Here is a 22,859-nt window from a genome sequence, read left to right on the forward strand (position 1 = left end):
AAGCAAGCTTCATGCAGGGAGCCCGATGTGGGACTCCATCCCTGGTCTCCAGGATCATGCCCTGGGCCGAAGGCAGCGCTAAACCGCTGAGCCATCCGGGCTGCCCAAAAATAAACTATTTTTAATAAATAAATAAATAAATAAATAAATAAATAAAGCAACATCATGGCAAATCATCAAGAACTTTTAGAACATTAGGATCAAAGAGAATCCTACCAACTTCCAGAGAGTAAAAACACAAAGACAACAGAATCAGAATGGCACCAATCTTTAAAATATGCATTTAAGATCATATTTATTATATTTTTATCCAACATTTCTAGATATTTGTGTTGGGAGTGGTGGTTACCTAGGTGATAAAGTTTATTATATTTTCCAGATAACTAAAATGTGAGTTGAATGAAGCAGGGACCCTGTTTTCATGCATGTGTCCATGTTCCTAGAACAGTGTTTGGAACATAGTAGGTGCCCAATAAATTTTTACTAGATGAATGAGTAAACCACAACTCCACTTTGATCTTTTAAAAAGATTTATTTATTTATTCATTCATTCATTCATTCATTTAATATATAGAGAGAAAATGTGCAGGCAGGGGAGAGGCAAAGGGAGAGGGAGAAGGAGAAAACCAGACTTTGTGCTGAGCACAGAGCCTGATGTGGGGCTCAATATCAAGATCCTGAGATGGTTACCTGAGCCAAAATCAAGAGTCAGATGCTCAACCGACTGAGCCACCCAGACTCCTCTCCACATTAATTTTCTTAATTCCATAATGCTCCGTTCTTTTTAATAGCTACATAGTATTCCGTGATATGAATGCATCATAATGTATTTAGCCTTACTAATGGACTCATTGGCTTTTTTGGTGTTTTGTGTAATTAATAAATTCCTTGTTCATATAGATTGGTAAATTCTTATAAGTGTAGGCATGTAAGGGAGCCATATGTGAGGTAGGGAAAGAATTGAGTTTAGCCCTGAGTGAAGAGTTAGTCACATGAGATCTGGGACAAGAGCATTCTAGACAAAGGCCCTGAGCAAAGGCCCTGAGGCTGAAACAGACTTGAATTAAGAATATATATAAAAGCTATGACTTTATGGCAAAACATTTTCAGATAGGGGCACCTGGGTGGCTCAGTTGGTTGGGTATCTGACTTAATTTTCAGCTTAGGTCATGATCTTGAGTTTATGGGGTCGAGCCCTGCATTGGGCTCTGCCCTGGGTGTGGGGCCTGCTTGGGATTCTCTCTTGCCCTCTCCCTTTGCGCCCCCCCCCAATATATTTTTTAAAGTTTTCAGATAAATAAATGCTGTGGTTATTAGTAACAGGTATATTATTCCTATTTACTAAAACCTTTTCAGATGCATTATTATTTTCACTTAAGACATGATGGAACTGGGGTTCATATAGATAACTTACTCAAAGTCATTGTGGCAGATTGATTGCAGTGTTATGGCCCTAATTAATGTCCCCCAAAACCAATTCCACTAAAATGTGACTCTGTCACAATCTTTGCACCTATTTTCCCATCCTTTGAAACTGGGCTGGCCTCATGACTTGCTTTAGTAACTAGAATGCAATGAAAATTACAGTATGCCAGTATGCCAAGCCTAGATCTCTAGAGGTGGTCTTGCATACTCCGACCCTCTTTCTTGGACCTCTGCTTTCTCCATGGCAGCAAGGTTGGTCTAGCCTTCTGGGATGAGAGACCACATGGAGGAGAACAGAGGTACACAGGTTAACAGCCAGCCAACTCCTGGAAGCATAGTCACCTTGCTGACCTGTGGGTAGCTGCAAGCATGTGAGGGAGTCCAAGGAGACCAGAAAAACTGGCCTAAATTCCTGACCTGTAGAATTGTGCACCAAATGATTGTTATTTTAAGCCACTGAGTTTTTAAGTGGTTTTTATATGCAAAAGTAGCTAATTGATTTTAGATTAGTAGCAGAGCTGAAAATTGAACTTAGGTCTCTCCAACTTGGAAGCTCTCATATTCTTTCCATGCTATTTTGCCCCCCTCATGTACCCATTTCTAGGAAAATTAATTTATTAGATTTCTCATAATTCAAATAACCAAACTCACAGATAATAGGAGATAATCCAGTCTCCTGTTTTCCTTGACAGATCCTAAAATAATTAGTTGGATCTTCTTAGAGGCCATGGGTAAAATATTGAGAACTTTTGTCCTTGATATATTTCAAAACATTGAACTGAGATCTTTCTATCTTAGAAGGATCACACACACTCTTGGGAACAAGGTTATCCAGCTCCCTCTTTGATAGTGAGATAATTGGCAGTGATGACAGCCTATTTTAACTTATTTTTCTCATTTGTGGTATTATGAGTGGGTTCCCTCTAGTTTCTAAAAACATGTTATAAAGCAGCTGGTAGGTAGAGTCCTCAGGCAATAACAAAGTAAACAATATATGAATAGACAAATTAAGGTTTTGAAGAGTATTTCATTTTTTCTATATCTATCGTCACTGATGTAAGTTATCTCTGAGGAATGGAACACTAGGAGACTTGTGGTTTTCTGCTCCCTAAAGGCAGCTTATCAAGATCATCATTTTTCCAGATGTGGGAAGGATTATCACATGGCATACCGTGAAGCAGAATTGTCCAGCTAGCACATTCCACCCAATTAATTATTTCTGTTAATTGGGTGTGGAGGGGTGTGACAAAGACTCTGTCTTTTTTTTTTTTTTTAAGACTCTGTCCTTGACCTACCTCTAGTCAGGTTCTTCTGAGTCCTCTTTTTATTTATTATTTATTTATTTATTTTTTAATTTTTATTTATTTATGATAGTCACACACACACACACAGAGAGAAAGAGAGAGAGGCAGAGACACAGGCAGAGGGAGAAGCAGGCTCCATGCACCGGGAGCCCGATTCGATCACGGGTCTCCAGGATCGTGCCCCGGGCCAAAGGCAGGCGCTAAACCGCTGCGCCACCCAGGGATCCCTGAGTCCTCTTTTTAACTGGGCCTTGGGATCTGTCCTTGGCCCGCTTATTCTAGTTTAGCAAGAATCATGCTGAGTCAGTTTGGCAAGAATCTCCCATCTTTGGTCTGATCACTTTGCTATTTAATCAAATTCCTCATCCCTCATCCTTGATATTTTATCACCCTAGCCTGCCTTCAGCAAGAATCTGGCTAAGTTGGTCTAGCTATCCTCTCAGCTTTGATGTTTCCTCTTAACGATCGTCACTCTCTGACCCCATCCTGCTCCTTGGCTATAAATCTCTATTCCTTGTTGTAGTCTGAGCCTGATCTTTCTCCTCAACTACAAAACCCCATTGAATAAAGTCTTCTTTACCATCTTTAAGCAAGTATCATGAATATTTTTTTTCTTGACAGGTGCAATGTACTCTTTAAAGTGTATAAATAATTGTACTTAGTTATTATATGAGGCAAAATGAAAGAAAGAGTCTGGTATCCGCCTGGCTTTGCAAAGACATTAGTAAACCAGTGACACCCAACCCAAAAAGGACAAAGGCGTAAGGCTGCTAGGAAGGGTACTGTTCTACTGGCCTCTCAGAACCCATCATTCACAAGTTTAGTTACTGTAGCAAATGCTGTGGATTGGCTTCCTAGCCAATTTCATCTGGGTATGCTTTCCTGTGCTACAAAGTGTGGTAAGCCAAACACTACATTTCTCACCTTCCTTTGCAAGCAGGGCTCTTAGACAAATCAGTTATATGTGCTCCGATGAGATTTAGAAGTTGAAAGTGAGGGCAGCCGGGGTGGCTCAGCGGTTTGGTGCTGCCTTCCACCTGGGATGTGATACTGGGGACCCAGGATAGAGTCCCATGTTGGGCTCCCTGCGTGGATCCTGCTTCTCCCCCTGCCTGTGTCTCTGCCTCTCTCTCTGTGTGTCTCTCATAAATAAATAAAATCTTAAAAAAAAAAAAAAGTTGAAAGTGAGTTGGAGGCTGTCTTTCTGTCTCCATGGCTCTTATCAAGCATGATCATGGAGATGTTGAGTTGTCTGCAGCAGGATCCAGTCTATAGTTTCTAGAATATTATGAGACCATTATTATGGCAGTAGCAGTAATTTCCAGATTCTTGGATTGCAGCTGGGGGTGGGGTGGGGGCATATTCTTAAATTTAGCAGTTCCAGGATCACTTTCCCAGATGTTCATCCTAAAATTGCATCTCTACTCTAATTAACTTGTGAGGATCTACTTTCTTGTATCAGTATCTACTTACTTAAAACAAAACAAAACAAAACAAAACAAAACAAAAAACCTGCATCACAGTTTCTATTTTTTGCAACTAGACCTTTATCAATGGTTACTGTGATGGTTAATTTTAGGTGTTAACTTGGTTGAGCTATGGTGCCCAGTTGTTTGGTCAAACACTAGTATGGATATGGCTGTGCAGGTATTTTGCAGATGTGATTAACATTTACAAGCCAGTAGACTTTAAGTAAAGAAGGTTACCCTTGATACTCTAGGTGGGCCCCATCCAGGCAACTGAAGGCCTTAAGAACAAAAACTGAGGTTTCCTGGAGAAGAAGGAATTTATTTCAAACTATAACAGAGATCTTATCTGAGTTTCCAGCCTACTGGCCTGCCCTACATTTTCCAGACTTGCCAGCGCTCTTGATCGTGAGAGCCAATTCCTTACAATAATTCTCTCTCTGTATCTATAAACTGGTTCTATTTCTCTGGAGGATCCTCACTGATACAATTACTAATTAGCAAATGCACATTTATTTTGTTGTTGGGCTCCTTTAATTAACCATATAGTTTTTCCATTTCATATTAAAATTTTTCTAATTAAAAATTTATTTTTTAATAGATACTATTACCACATGGCCTATAATTTTAAAAGTATGAAAGGGTATTGTAATGAAAAGTAAATCATTCTCCTACCCCTTCTATTTAGCTATTAGGTTCTCTCTTCTGAAGACAGCTACTGTTTCCATTTTTTGATGTGTCCTTCTAGAGTTTCTGTACAAGTATTTTCTTGTTCCTATACCAATGGTAGCATACATGCACATTTTCTGTATTATTCCTTTTCATTTAGGAGATTTCTCCACATGTATATCGAGTCCCTTCTTTTTAAAAATAGGCTAGCTAGCATTCCAATAGATATGTTTTATTTATTTTAACGATCCCTTGTTGATGATGTTTAAATCATTTCCAATCTTTTGTACTTACAGACCATGCGGCAATCAATAACTGTAAAAATATCATGATGCACATGTGTGAGTCTATCTGTGGGACAGATACATTCTCAAAGCTGGAATTTCTCGATTACAGGATGTAAGTGTTTTTTAAATTTAATTTTTCTCAAAATTACTCATGCGCAAATTTCAGGAATTAAAGGCTTCTACAAAGTTTGTTAAGAAAAAAAAAAAAAGGAAGAAGAAAAAACCCAAAGCAGTCCCTAGTCTCTTTCCTCCCATTTCTCCTTCTCAGAGGCAATCACTTTGAATTATTTTAGCTGCTTCCCTATCTCAAAATAGCTTCCCTGTACTGCTTCTTGATTTTTTTTTCCATTTTAGGTATCGTTTATGCACTTCCTGTAACGAAAGATGAGGATTTGACTCTCCTTCAGTCCCTGCCCCCAGCACATACACACACCCTTCCTATTTCTCTATCCTCCTAATAAAGCTATATGACAATGATTTTGTGATATTTTTCTCTAGAGAGAATAGGGAGATAATTCAATCTTTTCTTGAGCATGGTTAATCATAATTTGTTTTTATTATTGATAGTAGAGATGTATAAAATAAACAACTTTCCATACACATAGTATTGATCTGCTATAGGTTGAAGCAGAATTCTGATAAGTTTTGTGTAAATGTTTCGCACCAAAACAAAACAAAAAACCTGTGTGGCGCATTTATAATTGTATGTGTTGCATTATCCAGTATGTTCCTGATAGGAGAAAACTGAATTGCTAAGAACTGAATCCATCACTTGCAATTTCCTGTATCTGATTAATGGAAAAAGTTTTCCACAGACTAGCTTCTGGTTCTTTACATTCAGACCTTGTTTCTCTGCTCCTACTCACCTACTTCTGCTGCTAGGCATCATAGTACATCTTGTTAGAACCTCTGACCCTGTACCCTCATGCAATAGCCCTAGGTGAGTTAGTACAGTAGGAGGTAGGAATATTCCTGAAGCAATTCCTACTGGAATGGTTGACAATAAGCTAACTTTATACACATGTGACTGTAAGCTACATAAATAAATCCAACTAAATCTAAATTGCATAGATCTTCAACTTACTTTCCCTTGGTTCCCAAAACTGCATATATGACAAAGGGAAAGTTGGATAGGAAAGAGACAGTGAAGTTGACCAATCGCAGTAAAAATATCTTTCCTTGCAAATTTTACCAAATACATGATTGTGTGTAGGGCTCCTGAAGCTGAGGTTAGGGCTCCTGAAGCTGAGGCTTCATTAGCTTCACGAGCAATCCACTGCTGGCTCTAAGCCTACAGAGCAATCAACTCATTTTGGAGTAGGTCAGAAAACTCCAAGAGAGATTTCAAGATAAAATTTATAAGGAAAGATTTAGTGACTTGGTGGAGACTTAGGAATTGAACATTCTGATGTGTTCAGAGAAAACTGTAAAAATGAAAAAACAAGACAAGTATTAACTCCATGGGAAACAAAAAGCTGTGCAGGAAAAGTCACTGTAATTTACATATGGCTCAGCTATAATTAATTTTTATCAGCATAATAATATAAACTCTAAGGAATGGATAGATGGACAGATTGGTGTTTTATTTTTATTTTTTTAAGATTTATTTATTTATTCATGAAAGACATGGAGAGAGGCAGGGACATAGGCAGAGGGAGAAGCAGGTTCCCTGCGGGGAGCTGGATGGAAGACTTGATCCAGAACCCCGGGATAATGACCCGAGCCAAAGGCAGATACTCAACCACTGAGCCACCCAGGCACCCCTGGTGTTTTATTAAGTATAATATAATGTTAAGTGTAGAATTTGGGTGGTAGGTAGATAGTGTTTATCATGAAATTCTTGGTACTTTTCTATAGGTTTAAAATTTTTCACAATAGATTTTGGGGAGGAAAATTATGCAGCTGAAAAATATAGAGTGAAAAGACATGGATCAGCGGAACCTGGGTGGTTCAGTCACTTAAGCGTCCAACTCTTGATTTCAGCATGAGTCATGATCTCAGAGTTGTGAGATCAAGCCCCATGTTGGGCTCTGAGCTGAGAGTGGAGCCTGCTTATGTTTCTCTCTCTCCCTCCCCACCCTCCTTAGCTCAATCTGGCTCTCTCTCTTTCTCTAAATAGATAAACAAAGACATGGATCAAGCAGTTAACACAAAAAAAATTCTATTTTTCTGAATTTTGTGTTTGTAGTATTTTCCTGCTTTTATTTATTTTTTAAAAGATCTTTAAAAATTTATTTATTCATGAGAGACAGAGGGAGAGAGAGGCAGAGGCACAGGCAGAGGGAGAAGCAGGCTCCATGCAGGGAGCCTGATGTGGAACTCGATCCTGGGTCTTCAGGATCAGGCCCCGGGCTGAAGGCAGTGCTAAACCACTGAGCCACCCAGGCTGCCCCTGTATTTTCCTGCTTTTAAAAATTTATAGCTTATTATGATTTATTTTCTCATTCTACATAAGTATTCATTTTCATACTTAATTTTGTATTTGTAATTTCATATTTTATTTTCTTTTTCTTTTTTTTTTTTTTTTAAGATTTCATTTATTTATTCATGAGAAACACAGAGAGACAGAGATAGAGCCAGAGAGAGAAGCAGGCTCCACGCAGGGAGCCCCATGTGGGACTTGATCCCTGGACGACAGGATCACGCCCTGAGCCAAAGGCAGAAGATCAACCGCTGAGCCACTCAGGTGCCCCTTTATTTTCTTTTTTAAGGTTTTATTTATTTGTGTGTGTGAGAGAGAGAGAGTGCATGAGCAAGGGGGAAGAGCAAAGGGAGAGGGAGAAGCAGACTCCCTGCTGAGAAGGGAGCCTGATGTGGGACTCAATCCCAGGACCCTGCAATCACACCCTGAGCTGAAGGCAGATGTTCAACAACTGAGCCACCCAGGCACCCTGAGAAGCTCTCTTTTGAGCTTGCAATTATGGAATTATTTTTCTTTTGCTCTCCCACTTGATTCATAGTTTGCCGGAGTATAGAATTCTAGGTTGGAAATAATTTTCCTCCAGAATTTTGAAGGCAGTTCCCAATTGTCTTCTGTCTCCCAATATTTCTTTCTTTTTTTTCCCCAATATTTCTATGAAGAAATCTAGAGCCATTCTAATTACTGATTATTTATGATCTGTTTTTCCATCTCTGGAAGCCTAAGTGATCTTTTTATGCTTGGTGTTCTGAAATTTCACAAAGAAGTGATTGATGTGGATCAGTTTCCATTCATTGGTGCTGAGCAGTGAGTGAACCCTTTCAATATGAAACCTTGGAGCACCTGGGTGGCTCAGTCATTTAAGCATCTGCTTTCTGCTCAGGTCATGATCCCAGGCTCCTGAGGTTGGGCTCCCTGCTCAGTGGGGAGTCTGTTTCTCTCTTTTCCTCTGCCCTCCCCCACTTGTGCTCTCTTTTGCTCTCTCTCAAATAAATAAAATCTTTATTTATTTTTTTAAATAAAATCTTTAAAAAATATATGAAAACTCATGTTCTTAAGGTCTGAAGATTTTATTATTTTTAAAAAGATTTATTTATTTGTTTGAGGAGCTAGGGGCAGAGGGAGAGGGAGAAGGAGAGAAGTAGATTCCCACTGAGCACAGAGACTGACATGGGGCCTGATCTCATGCTGAGATCATGACCCTGAGATCAAGACCTGAGCCAATATCAAGAGTCAGACACTTAACCAATTGAACCACCCAGGCACCCTTAACATCTTGTTCTTATTTATTTATTTATTTATGATAGTCACACAGAGAGAGAGAGAGGCAGAGACACAGGCAGAAGGAGAAGCAGGCTCCATGCACTGGGAGCCCGATGTGGGATTCGATCCCGGGTCTCCAGGATCGCGCCCTGGGCCAAAGGCAGGCGCCAAACCGCTGCGCCACCCAGGGATCCCTAACATCTTGTTCTTATTTTATGATTTCAATAGGTTGTCTCTGAGGATATCTATGGTATGTGTGGTGTGGTGTTTTCTTCTCTCCCATATAGTTTGTTTTACCCAGGTTCCTTTCTTTCTGTTAGTTTTGGTCTCTACTTTTGATATCAGAGGCTGTAATCTGTGGATATTGGCTCATTTTTAAGGGTGAGAGACTAAACAACTAATGAGATGCTCTGAAAATGTGGGTAAGGCATCAATTGTGAAGTTTGCTGTTGGATGATCTGCCTGGGAGGTTTTTCTGGGAAACTCTGATGTCAATATCTTTAGGTCTTTCCTCTTAGTCCAGTCTGATTTCTCACATAAGACACTTAGTCTTTTGCCTAGATGGTAAAATGGTTTTATCTTTCCCCACTATTAATGGAGTAGTCCAATATGGCATCCACTGCCAGAAACTGTAGGAACACAATGTCCAGATTCCCAAATTAGTTAAACAAACTCATTGTAGACTGGAAGGGATGAATGTGTTCATTTTTTATTATTAAAAAGGTACTACTATCCTAAAAAAAATCATGCTCTGATCTTGGATCTATATACACCAAATTACAGTTGACTTTTGTTTCCACCCATTACTTATTTTTGCCAGTGGCTACAATAGTTAAATCCTTCCATAGTTGAGCTTACTCCCATATGGTCTTCTATCTGCAAACACTCAAATAATTAAATGTTATTAATTAGAGTATGTAACTGTTCTCTATGTACATCCCATTCTGGCTTAGGAGATTCTTATGTGTTTGGTTTGTCCACAATTGATGGATGAGGAGCCAGCTCATGCTGGAGGTTGTGTTGTAGAAGGAATAAACCCACATACATCAAGGGCTGGTCTTTGACCAAAAAGAACCATAATGAAAATAAGAAGAGCAGAGGAGCTATACTAGAAAAGGAAAATTCAATCAAAGACCTCTTCATGTGATATGAGAGTGTGGAATTTGTGTTTATGATCATATTCAGTCTTTCCTGGGTTTTTCTCCTTCTCCTGTTCATGGTTTGATTCCAAGATAGTAAGTTCATAATGTACCCACCATTTGGTTGAAAGGAGTTTTCATTATTACTTTAATCTTTCTGATGAGGGCAGCCGCGATGGCCCAGCGGTTTAGTGCTGCCTGCAGCCTGGGGTGTGATCCTGGAGACCTGGGATGGAGTCCCACATTGGGTTCCCTGAATGGAGCCTGCTTCTCCTTCTGCCTGTGTCTCTGCCTCTCTCTCTATGTCTGTCATGAATAAATAAATAAAATCTTTTAAAAAACTAAAAAAAAAAAAAATCTTTCTGATGAATTGTGAAATCATAAGTTCCTGTCCCACTTTACCCAGTAAAGTGATTGGTCACCCACATTGTGTAAAACCCAAAAGATAGAGGAAATTTGGGATCCCTGGGTGGCGCAGCGGTTTGGCGCCTGCCTTTGGCCCAGGGCGCGATCCTGGAGACCCGGGATCGAATCCCACGTCGGGCTCCCGGTGCATGGAGCCTGCTTCTCCCTCTGCCTGTGTCTCTGCCTCTCTCTCTGTAACTATCATAAATAAATAAAAATTAAAAAAAAAAAAAAAAAAGATAGAGGAAATTTTACTTGAGACTCATATGTTTAGTTGTTATTTTTCCCAGTCCTTCACTTGTGCTTTATCAAAGCTAAGTTTATTTATTTTTTATTTTTAGAAAAATTTTATTTATTTATTTTAGAGAGACAGAGAGAAGACAGAGTGAGAGAGCATGAGCAGGGGGAGACACAAAGGAAGAGGCAGAGAATCTCAAGCAGACTCCACACTGAGCTTGATGGAGCTAGATCTCATGATCCTGAGATCAGGACCTAAGCCAAAACCAAGAGTTGGACGCTTAACCAACTGAGCCACACAGATGTCCTTATCAAAGCTAAGTTTAAAACTCCTTATTTGGGGGTGCCTGGTTGGCTCAACTAGTTAGGAATTTGACTTTGGCTCAGGTCATGATTTCAATGTCCTGGAATGGAGTCTCACATTGGGCTCTGCACTCAGCTGTGAGTCTGCTTGTCCCTCTCCTTCTGCCTCTCTCCATACTCATCCTCTCCCTCTCTCAAATAAATAAATAAAATCTTTTAAAAAACCTTATTTGTAATTATCAGGTCATTCCTCAGTACTGCCAACAAAGCAGAATATGGTAGAGAACAATTAGCACGAGAGTAACTGGCTTATATAGAATTGAGGTCTCCTCATGCATGTTCCTAACCTAATGGATATCCTCAGCAATGAAATGAGGGATTAATTCCTTTGTCTTTCCTTACCTGCTGCTTGGGAGAGATGGGCACATGCTAAGGGTTGTTTTATATTTAGCTTGTAACCCATTCTTGAATCACACAAGTTGTGAAATTGTGTTTCCAAATCAGATACTAAGAAATTAGGACTGTTGGGGTGCCCAGGTGATTCAGTCGGTTAAGCGTCTGAGTCTTGGTTTCAGCTCAGGTCATGATCTCAGGGTGGTGAGATTGAACCCCAAGTCAGGCTCAGGGCTGGGCATGGAGCCTGCTTGGAATTCTCTCTCTACTTCTGCCCAATTCCGTTTCTCCCCCTCTAAAAAAAGAAAGAAAGAAAGAAAGAAAGAAAGAAAGAAAGAAAGAAAGAAAGAAAGAAAGGAAGGAAGGAAGGAAATCAGGATTGTCATATTCCTGAAGACTTAATTCCATAATGGCTGATTTCACTTAATTAAGCATCAGTTGTTGTGACAACACACTTGTGGCTTTGATAGGCTGAGTGGGCAGTGAAACAATCTACTTTTCAGCAATGGGCAGAGCGTTATCTCTAGGAACAGTGGTAGGTAGGGGAAGACCAACCTCCTTACAGGGTTGTTGAAAATAGCATGTTGCTTTTTAAATATGTTGGACCCTTGCCTTTGCCCAGGCAGTGTCCATTCTCTGAGATCACTCTGTTCGTGTGTCTGCTTGCCTGCCTCCCTCATCTTGCCAGAACAAGGATTCCTCACCAAGGATTTGGTGGCATCCACATGAAGAACCAAGAGTTTAATTTTCTCAGACTTGCCAGTCCAATGAAGCAAAGTCAATGGTCAACATTCCTTTTTTTTTTTTTTAAGATTTTATTTATTTATTCATGAGAGACACAGAAAGAGAGGCAGAGACACAGGCAGAGGGACAAGCAGACTCCATGCAGGGAGCCCATCCGGAAACTCCGGGATCACACCCTGAGCGGAAAGCAGGTGCTCAACCGCTGAGCCACCCAGTGTCCCAATGGCCAACATTCACCACAGCCCAGGGCTTTAAATACACGAGAGAATATGCAGTTTATCTTTAGAGTCCAGAGTCATGTCATTGGCACTGCGTTTAAACGACTCAATTTGCTAAGACCCCTATTCTCCTTTCGAAGTGCAGTACCTCGCCCTCCCCGACCCCGCCAGCTATGAGTCAGATGACTGCGACCCCAGGAAGTTTTAGAATCAAGGCATCCATCCCCACGCCGGCCCGGCCGGGTTCCGAATTCGACCGCGCATCCTCGGCAATGACGCGGGATGCCTGCAGGGGGCGCTCTTGCCCAGGGCTGGCCGCCGCCGCTCCGCTGGGAGTCGCGGGGGGAGCCGCGACCCTCCGCGGGGCTGGGCTTTCCTATCCCTGGGGTTCCTCTTCTTGAACAATGGAGCTTGCATTTGTTTGAACATGACCGATTCCCGTTGCACAGCTTGGGACCCAGAAGTACTCGGTGTGTCCCTTTGTTGTTGTACATTCAATAAGCAGCTGGTAGCAGACATTCAAAGGAGCGTGGGGTTTGGCATCTTCAGGACCGGACGCTCGGAGCCAGGTCCTTCCCCTCCCTCAGGAATCCCGGAGAGGAGCTAGCCTCCTCAGGTCAGGAGGACGCACCTCCCGTCCGGGTTGTGATGTGGACTCCGCGGAAGGGCGGCGTGGAGAGCTGTCTGTGGGGCTTCCGAAGCTCTGTGGGGTTCAGACCCTATACAGATTTCGATACTGTACCCAGATGTGCTCTCTAGAGCCCCAAATTCCCATTAATACATGTGTCTTTTTTATTGGCAGGTCGCTGGAAGAACAAAAGCCTCTGCCTGGTTCCAGGGGGAATTCCTCTGGGGTTAGAGATAGAGCCACACGGTATCATACAGGACGCCTGAGGTTTTTTGTGGTTGACAACTCATAACCCTTTCAGTAAAAAAAAAAAAAAAAAAAAAAATCAAGGGAATACAGAATTTCAGGCACAGTTGTTTCTGAATCATCCTAATTACTATGTTGTCATTGAAACGAGTGACTGCAATATCTGCATTATGCCACCTGTTGAAATCCTATCTTATCAGATTGTGGCAGAATTGTTATCAGATTGTTGGAGAATTGGTATTTCACTGCAGCGGGAATAAGGAAATTTCTGATCTTGCCCAATGAAGGCTCACTAGGAGTAGGTTGTCAGATTTTGCAAATACAAACAGAGGACATCCGGTGAAATTCGAGTTTCAGAGAAACAGCCCATAATTTTCTTTTTTTGTACAAGCGTGTCCCAAATCTTGCACAGGATGTACTTATACTAGAGATCAATTTACTCTTTCTCCGAAATTAAAAGTAAGTAGGTGTCCTGTATTTTATCTGGCAACCCTAACTGTAAAAAGAGAGTTCAAAGAATCGATAAGACCTTAGATTCTCAGTCTCATTGCGTGGAGATAACCACTATGAAGGGTTTTGGTTGGGTCTTTCCATAAACTGTTCATGAATATACACAAACATTTGTGTGTGTATCCAAATCTGATTCCTTCGATTGTTAGCTGGGTGACTTTAGAAGCATTAGTTTCTCTGGATCTGAGTTTCCTTATATGTAAAATGAGGCTAGTGATAGTACCTACTACATAGGGTGTTAATGAAGATTAAATGAGTCTGGGACATATAAGGTACTGAATGGTTATCTATTTTCAATAATGGTGATTATTGCTATGAATATTATATGTCATGTGTTAGAAATTCAATTGGTGACATACAGTAGTCCCCCCTTATCCATGGGGGATATGTCCCATGACTCCCAATGGATGTCTAAAACCACAATAACACCAAACCCTATATATACTGTTTTTTCTTGTACATGCATACCTATGATAAAGTTTAATTTATAAATTAGGCACAATAAAAGATTAACAACAGTAATAAAATTATACAACTATAACAATTTATTGTAATAAAAGTGATGTGGGGATCCCTGGGTGGCGCAGCGGTTTGGCGCCTGCCTTTGGCCCAGGGCGCGATCCTGGAGACCCGGGATCGAGTCCCACGTCGGGCTCCCGGTGCATGGAGCCTGCTTCTCCCTCTGCCTGTGTCTCTGCCTCTCTCTCTCTCTCTCTCTCTCTGTGACTATCATGAATAAATAAATAAAATCTTTAAAAAAAAAAAATAAAAGTGATGTGAATGTGGTCTCTCTCAAAATATCTTATTGTACTATATTCACCTTTTTCTTCCTGTGATGACATGAAATGATAAAATGCCTACATGATGAGAGGACGTGAGGGAAGTGATGTAGGCATTGTGATATAGCATTAGGCTACTATTGACCTTCTGACAATGTGTCAGAAAGAAGATTATTTTCTTCCAGACAGTGATTTTATGGCAGGTAACTGAAATTACAGGAAGCGAAATCCAGGATTAATGGGGGACTACTGTACTACATAAATTGTTTTATACCTTGCTTTTAATTACCTTTTATGTTTTGCTTCTTTTTTTTTCACAGATGCATGGAATTCCTTTAAAAAAAAAGATTTTATTTATTCATGAGTGATACAGAGAGAGAGGCAGAGACACAGGCAGAGGGAGAAGCAGGCTCCCTGCAGGGAGCCCCATGTGGACTCAATCCCGGGTCTCCAGCATCACACCCTGGGCTGAAGGTGGTGCTAAACCCATTTCCAGCTGCCTGCTCAGTAAGGAGTCTGCTTCTCCTTTTTCCTCTGCTTTCACCCAGTTCCTGCTCTCTTATTCTCTCAAATAAATAAATAAAATCTTAAAAAAGAAAAAGAAGGAAGGAAGGAAGGAAGGGAGGGAGGAAAAAGAAAGAAAGAAAGAAAGAAAGAAAGAAAGAAAGAAAGAAAGAAAGAAAGAAAGAAAATGAGCCAGTCAGAACTTGGAGGTTCCTTCCACTCTACTACTAGTGGGCAGGGCTGTACCTGAACTCACCAGCAGAACTGGGGAAGCTCCCTCATCCAGGTGTGGGGTACAGGGGGTTGCTGGGCTAGCTTTCCCAGACAACACAATCAACAATGGCAAAAGGGCTGAGACTGTAGTGCTTGGATGCAACATTTAAGAGGACTCTCAAATCTCAGTAATCAAGAAAAAATAATATTTAATGTGATTGCAAAAAAACCATGATGAACAAAATATCAACATTTTAAGTAAAGACAATCAGTAACAGTGCTGTGCCAACTCATACTGGCTTCTATCTTGATTTTTATTTTTAAAAATTTCATTAAAATATAAATTATCTTGATTACTGTGTTTTGGGTGGCTTCTGAAATTTTGTGCCAGAAATAAGTGCCTCATGTGCCTCACCTTGTGTCTAAACTGGCTGGCACCATATCTAGATGGCAGAACGCTCAAGCTTGTGCTTCATTGATAAGGTGGTTCTCATGTTTGCCCTAAAAGAAGGGGTTCTGTCAAGGAACTGGGGTCCCTCTCATGAAACACAAACCCACATCGCATATACAGTAGACTGCCTGGTCCTAGCACATTTCTCCAGGGGCAAATAGATTGATGGAGATCATGGGCCTTCTCTTGTTGACACCAATCTTTCTTCATTAAAGTCTATTCTTGGGCAGCCCAGGTGGCTCAGTGGTTTAGCGCCACCTTCAGTCCAGGGTGTGATCCTGGAGACCTGGGGTGGAGTCCCACATCGGGCTCCCTGCAAGGAGCCTGTTTCTCCTTCTGCCTCTCTCTCTCTGTCTCTCACGAATAAATAAATAAAATCTTTAAAAATAAATAAATAAAGTCTATTGTATTATTGTTTGTTTGTTTGTTTGTTTGAGAGAGAGAGCAGGGGGAGGAGCAGATGGAGAAGGACAGGGGGAGAATCTCCAGCAGACTCCCTGATGAGTTTGGAGCCTGACACAGGGCTGGATCTCATGACTCTAAGATCATGACCTGAGTCAAAATCAAGAGTTGGACACCCAACCAACTGAGCTACCCAACTGCCCCTAAAGTCTATTCTTTAATCCACATTATGCCACTTGTGAAATTTATCTTGAATCCTAGTACACTGCAGGAGTCAATCCTGAAGTGATCTAACATGACAGATCTTGTATATATGATTTGGTAAACATATAAGAATATATGTTTAGTATAAATTTCTAGAAGTAGAATTGCTAGTCCAAACAGTATTTACACTACAAGTTTAAAAAAAATTTTTTTTTTTAAGAAATGCACATGAGGGATCCCTGGGTGGCGCAGCGGTTTGGCGCCTGCCTTTGGCCCAGGGCGCGATCCTGGAGACCCGGGATCGAGTCCCACATCGGGCTCCCGGTGCATGGAGCCTGCTTCTCCCTCTGCCTGTGTCTCTGCCTCTCTCTCTCTCTGTGACTATCATGAATAAATAAATAAAAAAAAATCTTAAAAAAAAAAAAAAAAAAAAAAAAAGAAATGCACATGAGAAAATGCTCTGCATCACTTGCCATCAGGGAAATGCATTTCTTTTTTTTTTTTTTTAAGATTTTATTTATTTATTCATAGAGACAGAGAGATAGAGAGGTGCAGAGACACAGGCAGAGGCAGAAACAGGCTCCATGCAGGGAGCCTGATGTGGAACTCGATCCAGGGTCTCCAGGATCACACCCCGGGCTGCAGGCGGCGCTAAACTGCTGCACCACCAGGGCTGCCCAAGTTTTTAAAAAATTTTTTAAAATTTTTATTTATTCATGAGAGCCACACACAGAGAGGAACAGACAGAGGTAAAGGGACAAGCAGACTCCCCCTGAGCAGGGAGCCCAATGCCTTATCCCAGGACCCTGGGATCATGACCTGAGCTGAAGGCAGACACTTAACCGAGGGATGCACCCAGGCACCCCCCCCCAAGTTAAATTTTAAATTATCATGTGTATGTGGAACTTTTCCTAAACCCTTTAATTTATTATAATTGTTTGTGTATTCCTGAACCAGCCCCAAATTGTTTCAAATAGGTAGACTTATAATGTGTTTTAGTATTCAGCCTTCATTTTCTCTTTTTCTTCTTTTAAAGATTTTATTTATTTATTCATGAAAGATACAGAGAGAGAGAGGCAGAGACACAGGCAGAGGGAGAAGCAGGCTCCATGCAAGGAGCCCGACGTGGGACTCGATCCTGGGACTTTGGGATCACGCCCTGGGCCGAAGGCAGAAACTCAATTGCTGAGCCACTTAGGCGTCCCCAGTCTTCATTTTCCCTGGAAAATTGTTTCTTTCCCAGTTTGTTTAGTTGTTTTTCTTAATGTTTTTATAATTAATTCCACTTCAAATTCTTTACTAGTTTATAAATCTCTTCTCAAGAGTTACTATTTTATCAATTTTATCTTCCTGAAAAACATCTGGACTTGTTCTGTATGCCTGGTGCATGTTTGCCTCCTTTTGTCCTTTGTCCTGGGGATTCCCTCAGCCTGTCTCCTGTGATAGAACTCCAGTTTTGAGGACATTAGGTCTTCCTTTTTTCTTTTTCTTTTTCTTTTTTTTTTGTTTACTATCACGTTTTGGTGAAGCATATCCTTCAATTGCTTTATAAGGAAGAGTGCTTTGGAGGTACATTTTTTCACATCTACAAATGTCTCTATCTGACTCCCATACTTGAGTAATGGTATTAGGAGCATAAAACTCTTAAGTTGAAAGCCACTCTAGAATTTCGATAACATTGTTCTGTTGCCGTCTAGCTTCCTGTGGTAGGAGTCAGAAACCATCTTTATTCCCTGATCTTTTATATGGGTCTTTTGTTTTCCTCACTAGAAATTTGGAGGATTTTTTGTTTGCTTGTTTGTCTTCATTGCCTGAAATTTTACAATGATATATGTAAGTACAGGTATATTTTAATTCTTCGTGTTGAACACTTTTAATTTGGAAACTCATGCTCTCCAGGTCTGGAAAATTTTTTCAATAAGTTCTGGGAATATTTCTTCAATAATTCCCTCCCTTTTATGTTCACTGTTTATTCTTTCTGGAATCCTGTGGTTCTGTATTGGACCTCTGGGACGAGGGTTCTAACTTTCTTATATTTCCTCTCATATTTGCCATCTACTTTTGTCTTTGGGCTTTACACTCTTGGAGGTTTTCTCCATACCATCTTTTTTTTTTTTTTAATTAAAATTTTTTTTAAAGATTTTATTTATTTATTCATGAGAGACACACAGAGAGAGAGAGAGAGAGAGGCAGAGACACAGGCAGAGAGAGCAGCAGGCTCCACGCAGGGAACCCAATGTGGGACTTGATCCTGGGTCTCCAGGATCACACCCTGGGCTGAAGGCAGCGCTAAACCGCTAAACCGCTGAGCCACCCAGGCTGCCCTCCATACCATCTTCCAAAGCTTCTGTAAATTAAAAACAAATCTCTGATAGCATGTCTTTAAATTCCAAAAGCTCTGGGGTGCCTGGGTGGCTCAGTTGGTTAAACATCTGCCTTCGGCTCAGGTCATGATCTCTGGGATCCGAGTCCTGGGATTCAGGCCTGCATGGGGCTCCCCACTCAGTGGGAAGTCTGCTTGTCCCTCTGTCCCCCTCACCCCTTGCTCACGGGTATGCATTCTGTCTCAAATAAAATCTTTAAAAAAAATTCCCAAAGCTCTTCTTTTTCTATTTTTTAGAGCATTCTATTCTTATTTTGTGGATGCAATGTCACAATAGTTTCTTATTTTCTAAGGATATTAATAATGGTTTTTATTGTCCTTGTTTTCATGTTTCTCTCCTTACATAATGGCATAATCCATTTCCTCTGACTTCCTTTTTCTGTTTGCACATTTGGTTTTCATGCTGCATGTTAGTTTTCCTCAGATGCCTGGCGATCTTTGGTCATCTGCTCCTATTTAAGCTGATTGGAAGCTTTGCAGGTGTAGGGAAGGATTTGTAGCATGTTCTGGCTGGATGGTTTCACTGGGGAAGACCCTTGTCTATAGCTTTATGTCTTTCCTTGTGAGCTGGTTGGATTCCCCAGGTTAGTCTTTTCCAACCTTCTGGAAAGAATAAAGCCAGGTTGCTATCTTCTAGGAGCAGAGGTGAAAGAAAGCAGAAGTTTCAGCAACTAATACTTACATTTAGTCTGGTTTTCTCTCTGGCACCCTTGCCCTCAAGTGTGCCTAATGCCCTCCAAGCTAGAGACCTCCCCGGTTTTCCCTTTCCAGAGTATAAACCTCCAGTCTTCTGCTATGGCGAGGCAGGCAATTGGGAGGACATTTAAGGGCTCTAACTGCTTCCCAAACAGTATTTCAATCAGTTCTCTTTGCTTTAATACTTCCTTCATTTCCAAAGGGAACGGGTCCCACCAATTCCTGAGCCTGTGGGGGATTCTGCAGTGCAAATTGGTTTGATTCTTATCTTTCCCACTACCACCTTGGACTTCTATTTTCTCGGATCTGAGTCATTTACTGATAGGAGGGCTGCCCATTTTGGTATATTTATTTTGCGTTTAGACACTGTAGTGCATTTTTTTACCTTTAAGGTTTCAAGGTGTAAAATCATAAATCTGCAAATAATGAACATTTTCTTTCCCTTACTAATTTTTATACTTCTTATTTCTTTCCCTTCTGTAATTGTATTGGTTTATACCTCCACTACAACATGAAATTTATAATAGCGGCGGTGAGGGCATCTTTGTCTTTTTCTTAGATTTACTGGATGTCCTTTTAGTATTTCACGATTAAGCATGAGGCTGGCTCGGGGCACCTGGGTGGCTCAGTGGTTGAGCATCTGCCTTTGGCTCAGATAGTGGTCCTGTGGTCCTGTGGATCGAGTCCCCTCTGCAGGGAGCCTGCTTCTCCCTCTGCCTGTGTCTCTGCCTGAGTCTCTCATGAATAAATAAATAAAATCTTAAAAAAAAAAAAAAAGTCTGATGCTGGCTCTGGTGTGACTGCATACATATGTTAAGAAGATATTCCTCTTTTTTACGGAAATATTTTATCAGAAATTAATGTTGGCTCTTTCAGATTTTTAAAATCCATATTCAAGAGTGAAATTTGTAGTTTTCTTTTGGGTGCTGTGTTTTTCAGGTTTTGCTATCAATATAACACTACTTTTGCAAAAAAGGATCTGAAAGCTTGCTTTTTCTCTGATGCTTTTGAATAGTTTCACAGCACTGGCAAGTATATTTGAAAAATAAGTGTCCAGCACTTGGACAGATTGGCCCTTCACCATCTTTCAAATCCAATCATAGTTGGTAGGGTGAGGCCTATCTCTAAGCAGACGCACGCTAGTCTCAGCAGGCACAGAAGTGATATTGAATGAAAGATGTAAAATTTACTTTCTGGAAGCTTCAGGGAGCCGGAAAAGGAGGAGAAGGAAAAGGAAAAGGAGGAGGAGGAAGTTAATTGTATTGTTTGGATAAGAATTTAGTTCAACAGACCATGTTTCTCTTCAGCCGGCCTGATAAAATAGGATAAAATAAAAGGAATTTCTACCACTCCTTTCTCCACAGTTCTCAGACTTGGCCCCATAATTCTGTGGTCTCCCTAGTCACCTTTGTAGAGACTTCCCTAGAGGAAATACGTGAGGCCCTCTCTGCACCACTGGAAGGAGGTCTGGAGTTGCCACTTGCTGATAAACAGAAAAGCCCTGTGTTGGTTTAGGGACTTGCTGATATCTTTTTCTGATGAAAGATGGTGTTGAGTTCACTATACCAGCTTGATTTGCCTCATCTAATTCAAGACCTAATGGTTTCTCAGGGTTTATCTACCATCAGGAAAAATGCTGGGGTGGAAGGTTCTGGAAAGAGTTCAGGACATTATAAATGAGAAACATCTGGCAATGTTTACAAGTGAAAGTTGCTGCCTCTAGGTGCTTGACTTCACCATCGGTTGCCAAATGGGTGCCTGGATTACCCTTGTAATTTCCCAAGTCCACAACTCTATGAAATGGGGATATTTTGAACATGTTTTCATATGGTAAATGGAGTTTTAAATTTAGATCATCTCTATACTACCTTTTTTACATTTTCATTTTAAGATTTTAATTATTTATTCATGAGAGACACAGAGAAAGAGGCAGAGACATAGGTAGAGAGAGAAGCAGGCTCTCTGTGGGGATCCCAGAGCCCCGGGATCATGACCTGAGCCAAAGGCAGATGCTCAACCACCGAGCCACCCAAGTGCCCCCCTATACTACCTTTTAATATTACAATTGATTAGAGTCAGTATGACTCAAGTGACCAAGAACAGACTCTGGATTCGGACAGATACTGTGGAAATCCCATTTCTACTCTAATTAGTTCTATGATATCGGTCAAATTAATGAGCCTCTCTAAGCATCAGCTTATCTGTAATGTGAGGACGGTCTTAGCACCCACTTCATAAGGCTGATGTAAAAATGAAATGAGATAATGGGTTTGAGGCTTATGACATGGTATCCGGCCCGCATTAAGGACTTCCCACATACTCGCTATTGTTATTATTCTTATGTCACTAAATAGGGACAGATATTTGGGAGACACGTGTAAAATCCAGGCTTATCTGGGAGTTAGGTGGTAGCTGGGGACTTGTATCAACCAGTCAGCCCACTGCTCACAGAAAGCTGCTGATCCTTGACTCTCCTGTTCCTGCTTCTACATCTCTTGTCTTAGGGGAAATGGTGGGGACTTTTGGGATGCCTGAGTTCTGTCTCCTGAAAGTGCACTGTTATCTTTATTCTTGTTCCAGATGGAAAGACTGGACTCCAGGTGGGCAAATCTAGTTACTACTTCTGATTGGCCATCAACAGAGCAAAGGCCACTTCGGGGGAGTCACCTGCTTCCTGCACCATCTGGCTGGCTCTGGTCATCACACTGACCCCTGAGCACCTTCTGGACAATGCTGTGCTGCTCAGCTTCCCTTTCCTCTGACTCTGGCCACCAGTTGGGTCCTCTTTCTGACCAGTCAGTCGAACATTCCAGGAATAGTCTAGACTCACTGCTAATAAAAAGGTCTGTTCCCATCTCCCCCTCCCTCTTTGCAATGTCTTTCCTCTCGCTTCCTTCCCCGGGGATTCCCCCAGTCTCTACTTCATTCAATCACCTGTTTTCACTCTTCTCATTAAAATCAGATTTTAAATTATTTGGTCACAAAATGTAATAACTGGGAGCATGTGTTAGACTCTTTTGCTTGTGATGAAGTCTTTTTTTCTTTTTTTGATGAAGTCTTTTTTGATTTACCTTAAATAATTCCCTTCCCTTATTGGGGAGGGCACACAATTATCAAGAAGAGTCCCCAGAGTAATTGTGGGGATCAGGGCTCTGGAGGCACCTAGAGTGGCTTTCTAGCTGAGTGTCACTGGAACACAGTTCAGAGCCCAGGAGGGGGCCCAGGACCCAGAGCTCAGAGGACAGTGACTTGATCCGACCTTGGCAGGAGAGTGCCTACTTCTTAGCATGACACAGCCCTCTTCTGCTTCTGCTTCTGATACTTCTGTTGCTGTCAGTTCACCTCTCCTCTTCTTTTTTCTGCCTCATGGCTTCTGTCCTCTCCCAGCTGCCACTTTTTGAGGGTTCTGGGCCTCTACAGCCTCTATGTCTCAGGGTACTGCCTCCTGTCTAATGAGCAGGGGTTTTTATAGCAGAGCTCCTCGTAGGCTGCTGGCTTGGCCACTTACTGGCTGGCCTTGCATTAGCTTCCTTGGTCCTTTGCCAGTGGCCATGGAAGACATGTGGCTCTG

At 41.3% G+C, this 22,859-nt stretch overlaps 1 long non-coding RNA gene across 3 annotated transcripts in view; it reads left to right on the forward strand.

Annotated features, from left to right (window-relative positions):
* The window catches only part of LOC140637020 (uncharacterized), a 28,300-nt gene extending 6,039 nt beyond the window's left edge, over positions 1-22,261 (forward strand). Inside the window, exons 2-4 of one of the 3 annotated variants that reach the window (XR_012034267.1) lie at positions 5,161-5,263; positions 7,682-7,837; positions 13,075-14,427. This is a non-coding gene — a long non-coding RNA (uncharacterized lncRNA). Of the gene's footprint in view, positions 1-5,160; positions 5,264-7,681; positions 7,838-13,074; positions 14,428-21,868 lie in introns of those variants that run through there. The other 2 variants (XR_012034269.1, XR_012034268.1) reach the window with 2 other exon arrangements.
* Positions 22,262-22,859: the final 598 nt, after the last annotated feature.

The sequence above is a fragment of the Canis lupus genome, chromosome 7 (genome assembly GCF_048164855.1).
Source record: "Canis lupus baileyi chromosome 7, mCanLup2.hap1, whole genome shotgun sequence".
NCBI lineage: Eukaryota > Metazoa > Chordata > Mammalia > Carnivora > Canidae > Canis > Canis lupus.